Source organism: Gavialis gangeticus, unplaced genomic scaffold (genome assembly GCF_001723915.1).
Source record: "Gavialis gangeticus isolate Ggan-Ray unplaced genomic scaffold, GavGan_comp1, whole genome shotgun sequence".
Lineage (NCBI taxonomy): Eukaryota > Metazoa > Chordata > Crocodylia > Gavialidae > Gavialis > Gavialis gangeticus.
The window spans coordinates 193,939,218-193,947,038 of record NW_017728992.1 but is presented as its reverse complement, the minus strand read 5'-3'; positions in this window follow the sequence as shown (position 1 = coordinate 193,947,038).

Genomic DNA, 7,821 nt, shown 5'->3' with positions numbered 1-7,821 from the left:
GTTGGACTTGCATGCTGATCCATAATCTCAGATGCCTTTAGGTTGTCAGCTGCTTGAATATCTGAGTGCCTCATTTTCCACTGTCTTCCCATTTGCAAGGCTTTGTGCATTTGTTTGGATCGAGTCATCATTCAGCCAATTTTTCAAAGTCACTGGCTGTTTCAGGCACTGAGACTATATAAAAAAGGCAAGCTGGAGACTCCACTGTTCTATAGGTTTTGGACTGCGTGTGTTTTTGTTAAAACACAGATGAAAGCTGATCCCTTACAAAGGGTTCTTCTGGCCACAAAATTTGGTGTCATCATCTTATATCAAGTATCATCCATTTCTGGTATTACTAATCTGTATTCCAGGATAGTGACCTGCCCTTCATGCGTGCAAAGTGAATGAATACACTGAATACCATGCAATTTACTGTGTATGAAGTCTCCAAATGGGATCTTAAAAACAGAGCTTTGTAAAATGATGATCTCCTTGCTCTTTGCATAAAAACATAGGGTTTTCTTAAAATCCTTGGTCAAGAAGGCTGTGCAGAATGCTGTTTGCATGACTACATCTCACCGGTGGCTGTATTTTAGAGGATCCCCAGGTATATATATTTTGTTAGTCTGTGCTACAAGAGTGGCATTCTTATGCTTGAGAAGATCCTGTGTGAGTATGAGTTCTGTCATAAGTGCTTTGGAAATGAAAAAGCTCAGCAGCTGTGCTTGATCTATCATGAACTCAAAAGTGTGTTTTTTCCTACATTAGGGTGAATGTATTCATGACAAATATGTTATTCAAGGATTGTGTGATTTTTCCTCCCACTGCTTGCGAACAGATGCAAAATTGTCCCAGTATTCAAATGATTGGCATGTTCCTTCACCCATGTATTCCTGGGCTGCAACATACTTGTCAATGGATTGTTGGGAATACCATTTTAATTTTCAGTTTAGTGCCATATTGGTTGCTTAGAAAAGTCATGTGATCTTTTTTCTCTCCTTTGACTGTCACAACTAACCATGTCAGACTGGACATTGGGACTTCTCTAGAAATACAGAATTGTGCCTTACCCTGCTAGGTCATTACAGGGGTGGAAGGGGAGTGGAGGCAGATACACTGGTATACTGGGTATACCCCTCTTTGATTCCTGGATTCCTGGTCCACCCAAAGTTTAAAACCAATTGCTTGGCAGTGGCAGTAGCATTTCTAGTCAGACACTGCTGAGGGAATCACTTGACTCATTATAATCTACTTGATCCCTTCTAAACTCATTCCACAGGTGTTAACAAACCTCTCTTCTTCTTAATGCTCTTGATATTCTGCCAATTAAGCTATCCTTTTTGATGCAACTCTGGTAATGAAATTCCTATTTCACAGCCCTGCAGATCATTTTTAACTCATTCTAACATGTTATATTTGTTTTTGCTGTAATATTAAACTGAATAATACAGCCCTGCACCCTTAGCATATTAATAAAGTTTCTAGGCTTTATTTTTTTAACCAGAGAAAAATATATGTTGTTTTATATGTGATGGTGAGCCTCACCAGCTTCACCTCTCTTTTCAAAATTGTAGAACTGCCCGTGGGTTATTAGTTTAGCACAGGGGTTTTCAAACTTTTTTAATAAGCGTACCCCCAGCAGCCAGATGTGGAGCAGGGTGGGTGGCGAATGGCCAAACGTGGAGTGGCAGCACGGGGTGGTGGATGGCAGCGGTGGCTGCCACCATGTGCAACTTCTGCCCCACTCCTACCCCACTGTATCCAACAGACTGGGTACCTATGCAGCCCACAGAGGGGTGCTGCTGCCCTACCCCAGCCCCAGCCCTGCTCCTGGGAGGCCATGGTGCAGGGTGGTGATGCTCCGTCCCTGCCCACCCACACATACTGCCTAGGGCCTTCCCAAGTACCTTCGGAGGTACGCATACCCCCAGTTGACAGCCCCTGGTCTAGCATTCAAAGCAACAATGGGATTTAGCTGCTGATGCAGCAGAAGAAAACATTTTTTTCCTGTGGGTTGTGCAATGCTCCACATTTCTTCTTTTTTCCTGCCATGATTAAGTAACACTTTGATGCAAGAGATTTGATGATCCATATGACCCTATTAAACTGCATGGCTCTGAATACTGCTCACCATTTCCAAATCCCCAGTTTCCTTTCTTTGTACTCAGTGACTAGTACCTTGCCATGTGAGCAATCCATATAATCAGAAATAATCGCACACCAGGTATGGATGTGGTGTCCACGTGTGTAAAGTAACTTGCTATGGCTTGACAGCCCTGCTCTCTGCACTTTTGCCAAAGCCTGCCCCCAGCTGAGCTGGCTGCTGTGGGTGATCAATACCGATGTGCTTGAAGCAAGTCAGTCCTATGGGCTGCCAGGCTTGGGAAGACCCTGTGGCACATACCAAAGTATGATGCTAAGGAAGGAAGGCAGCAACAGATTTTTAGTTGCCCAGTGCTCTTTTCAAACCATTACTGATAAATCTTTTTTCAAACCAAAATCAAAACCTCAGAATGTCATGAATATCCCTTTTGAACCCCCAAAATAAAAATGGGGGTTTATCTCAGAAAGGGGCTGGCTCCCACCATATCCTGTGTTGGGAATATCTTGCAAGCTCATCATTCAGGATTGATTCAGCTCATCAATTAGGATTAATGAAGAAACAGGGATTAGAGATGAGTAGTAGCCAAGGCATGAGTTCTCTGAAGTGGGAAACCTACATCTCATTGCCTCATCAAGTTAAGGTCCCTGGGGGTGTCTGTGTGAGCTGCTCCTATGGTCTGTGGAACAAGCTGCAGCACTAAGAGTCTCCTGTTTACTGGTGTTAGCATGGGTGGCAACTACTCCATTGCACTTGGCACCATTCAGCTCCTGAAAATGAGGTTTAAGTAGGACTTGAATATACCCTAAGCCTTGTTCTGGCCATCAACATTGCACCCTGCCATGGCTGACATCTATAAGCTGCTTGAGGAGCTCTAGAAAGGATTGATCACTAAGAGATGCCCCTCTGAGGCACAGGGTCCCTGTTTGGCATAGGGCTGGGATGCTGCTTCATTCACCCCTTGTGAGAAATAGCATACGGCCCCCCTGCCCTGAGTGCCCTTGGCTGGCATGGTGATGCCATGTAAAAACATGGCTCTGAGTCTTCTCAGCCCCACCTTAAATCCCATGCCAAGCCTGGCTCCCACTATGCCACTAGCTTACAGGAGGAAGTAGCAGGTATATGGGTCCCTGCTCCCTCCCCCACCTCCAGAGAGATCCTGTGTCACCTACACAGGGGGAAAGGGCTGATTTGAGGCTCCTCTGCTTATGTTGTGCAGAGTCACTCAGCTCATCATCTCAAACTAACCTAGATAGTTTTGAAGATGGCATGCATCTCAATAACAGCTGGAGCCCATGAGTGAGTTCAGGGCTGAGGACAATGGAGTCTAAACCCAACAGGAGCCTTTGGCCATGATGCTACTTTCCAGATCTCCTTCAGCAAGGGGCACTTCCTTCTGTCCCAAGCCAGACATCTGACCCAGTGAGAGTAAATCATTCACCAGAGGGACGGATGAGTGGCAGGGGGTATGTGCAGTTCCTCAGCCTGCATGGCTGGGGATTCAATGCCTTTCATGAGACCTCTCAGTCATCTCTGATAAGGCTGCCACAGGCAATCGACTGAGTTCCCATCTGCTGGGAGAGAAGCACGCAGAATGAAACAGGGGGGCATGAATCATTGTTTCACTTTGTTTAGGGGAAAAAATGAGATTCTGCAGGAAATTTTCTCCCCCAGATGTTTCATTTTTTTCCCAAAACATCTTATAGCAAATAATGATCATTTTTGGCCTGTTCCATACAGTCCATTATCTGCCCTTCATCTCCAGGCAGGAGCTGATTTGCTGAATTGCACTGGTACAAAGGAGAATGATATCTTGGTACTTCTGTCCTGTTTTTCTGAATTTCAGCTTATATGGAAGGAAGGTTAAGCTTTAGCTTAAAAAAAATATTCGCAAATGAGAACTGAGTGCCAATGATAGAGATGTTTATGGGAATCTACAGAACTATGGGAGTAATAGGTTTGAACTACCTCATTCATTTTAGCAAGTTCATTCACGTGTCTAGTGATGCAGATTTACATGTCGACCTTATCTATATCAAAAAGGAGGGTCGAAAATAAAATTGTATGAATAACTTCCAATGTCTTCAGCTGCATTTCATAAAAAATCCAAACCAGTCATTTCACACTGGCCTAAAACAAAAAATATACAGTTTTGGAGAACAGAAAAAGTTGAAAAATATCTTTTTTTCCAAACAGCATATCTTCTTTTTAAGCTTTCTCAGACTCAGACTTTAAAATATTTTTTAATATTGAAATTGATTGCAAAAATAAATATTTGAATAGAAAAAATGAGACCTTTTATTCTGATGTATTCTATTCAGGGGATGAAGGGTTGGCAAAAATTATACAAATGTGCAAGATATTTTGATCAACCCGTATCTATAGTTTTTAAGTTTGGGCCAGAAAAAATTCCTGATTTCCAGTCTCAGAGGTGAATAATTTATTATGAGTCATTTTTTTGATATCTCAAGTGGCTGTTGGTTGGGAGAGGCCCCCACTTATTTTTTTTCCTCAGTCAAAATGAGACCAGTCACCTGTGGCCCAACTAATGAACATGCCTGGGTATTCAATCCCCACAGAGACAGAGGGAAGCTCTCTCAGGATGGGTCCAAGTGGAGTTCAGAGAGCTGCAAGGCCGTATTTTGAATGTCTGCACAGTCTACTGAATGTGCTATGAGTGGCAGCTAATATGGACAATCAGGACTCGTGGTAGAGATGATATCTTTTATTAGACCAAGATTTTTGCAAAAAAAATCTTTAATTGCAAGCTTTTGGGCACCAACACCCTTCATCGGGCATTGGAGAAAAGATTGTCAATGTTCTCCTGGGTAGAACTGAAAGTTCATATTTCATAGGATTTCACAGAGGAGTCAGTAGATGGAAACCTCCTCTGGACAGTCAGTTCATAGCTAGTATGGAGCCTCTCACCTCTTGTGAGGAGCTAATATGGACAGAGTCTTTGTGGATGAAGCCTAGAGAAGTAGCACCACCCTTTTCCTCCCAGTTTCACCATTATCCCCTGCCCCTGTGCATTTACAGGAGACCCAAGCTTCTTCCTGAGGCCAGCAAACCTATGTTTTATTTCTCATTTCCTTCAGTTTCTCTTCTCTCTTTCATGATCTGCTTCTGCATTCTCCTCCCTTCCTCCTCTTCCTTTTCATCTCTTTTTGCACTGCATCAAACTGATTCAATTAAGAGCTTCTCTAACCTGACATGATGGCATGTTATTGATTTCTGGGTTTCGATCCATGCAGTTTATTCATTTACTTCTCTCCCCCCCTCCACCCTGCTCCAAATGCCATGGTTAAATGTTGCATGATGTCAAACAACCGGATGTTTCCAACCCAGAGTACAGTATATGCATTGTGTGAATAATGTATGTCAAGCACTGGAGTTCAAGAGAGTTTAACCGTATGCTGAACTGTTGGAGTTTGGGGTTAGTTTGACAGGAATCGTGCTGATGGAGGACTTTTCCTTTCTGTAGCCTGTTGTTTTGCAGTGTCTTTCAGGGATGCACAGCAGCTCTGTCCTAGACAGGGCCCCTCTGTCTGACAACTGAATTAGGCTCCTCACTTGTTTTCTGCAAAGCTAAGTTGCTTTGGCTAGACAAGAAACAGCCAAGCTAATGGACAGAAGGGGATATTAATTTGCATTTGAATACAGCCCAGCACAGTTACTCAATGTTACTGCTGGGTAATGGGAAAATTAAGCTAAAAAGGGGTTAGCATATGGAAAAGAAATGTAACTGATGCTGAGAAGACAGACTGCAGTTGCAGTCAATTAGTGCCCACAGCTGTTGTGCGGAGATACCCAACAGACCTCAGTGCAGGTAGCATTTCAAAAGTAAACAGTCTCTCTTCTTTATTTGACTTTCCCTGGTGTAGTCAGGGACTGCTAGAGAAATAAAACTAGCTCCAAAGTAACTTCACTCTAATATGAAAGGACAAACAATGACACAAGCCAAAGGAATGCAGAGTTACAGGGATGCTACCTAAAAAATCATATATATGTGTACACGTACACACACGTACACACGTACACACACACACACACACACACACATATGTCCTAGTAGAGAGGGGTCTGAGCAGGAACATTTACTTAGTTTCAGATATGCAACTACATTCCCGCTGAGTTGACAGGAGCTTGCCTCCATGCCTTTGTTTGCATTTCTAATGACACCCAGGTTATTATAAGTGAAAATGACATTTTCCATCACTTAGGGCAGTGATTTTCAACTATTTTAGACTTGAGAAAACCCCTTTTTAGGCTTGAGGCACCCCTCAAGAAAATGCTACCTCTTAGTTTTCATTTGTTTTTGACTAGAGAAAAATTCTAGAGTAATTCTTCTGTTGCAAAGAACACAGAAAAACCACAGCAGGGCAGAAGGTTTTTGACACTATAGATTCTCGTGTTAAATCTCTGCATTTAGCTTGTGAATCATGTTTTGCACACCTCGCAGGACCTCGTGGCACCCTGCAGCACCCTTAAAAGGATCTCAAGACACCCCAGAATGCCACAACACCCTACTTGAACATCACAGACTTTATGTATTTTATTTAGCTCAGTGAAAAAACATTTGCTTAGATAAGGTTTCATGCTCCTTCTATACAATGCAGAGGCAGGCAAAATATGGCCCATGGGCCAGATCAAGCCCACCAGGCTATTCGATCCAGCCCACAGGGCCCCTAAAAAAAATTAGAAAATTAACATTTATCTGCCCCGGCTGCCTGTCAAAGATGACAAGGTGCCAGCAGCAGAAGGACCCAGAGGGAGTTGGTGGCAGGACCCAGAAGTGGCAACAGCAAGGCCCATCTCACCCCCAGCCCCCAACTGGAAGCTTCTACCTAGAGGCTTTTGGCCTGGGACCCTATGGCTGTTCCCCCACACTCCATCAACTCAAGAGGAAAACTGAGATAAGAACAGACAGAGGGAGCAGGGGGTGAGGATAGCCAGTGCAGCAGGAGTCAGCCTGGCCCAGATGCCACAGTTACCAGCTGGCTTCTGCTATGCTGTTCAATCCTGGCCACACATCTGGGAGCTGTGTGCTGCCAAAGATGCCCACAGGCAGACAGAGGTCAGGGAGCGGTGGTGGTGGGTGGGGAAGGAAGGGAAGGGAAGTGGCCGGAGAAGGGCAGTAGCGTCAGGTTGGCGGGGAAGTGGCAGCAAGCAGGCAGGGAGGAATGCCCCGGGGCCAGGGCCAATGGCAGCAGGAGCCAGCTGGGAACCATGGAGCCAGGTTGGCTTCTGCTGCAGTTTGCAGTCCTGGCCATGCAGCTGGGAACCATGTGCTACCTATGATGGGTGAGTGTGAGTAGCGGCAGCAGGTTGGAAGGAAGGGAAAGGGACCAGGGCTGGCAGGGGCCCAGGGTTGGGGGCGGGCAGGAGCTTTACGGAGCCGGGCCAGCTCCACCCCTCTGCCTGCTGGTGGCCCGGCCACATGCAGTCCTGGGGTTTGCCGGGACCGCATACCACCAGGGGTGTCCACCTGCTACAAGCCATGACCACCATACACATGCACCCACAACCTCCAGTCACCCCCCATACCAACATCCCCCAACAAACCCCAGCCACTCTCCCCCTCCACACATGAACTCCCCTCTTGTCAGCACGGAGGTGGAAAAGGATCTGGGAGTCATTATTGACTCCAGGATGAACATGAGTCGGCAATGTGGGGAGGCAGCTAGGAAGGCCAACTGCACCTTGTCATGCATCCACAGATGCATCTCGAGCAGGTC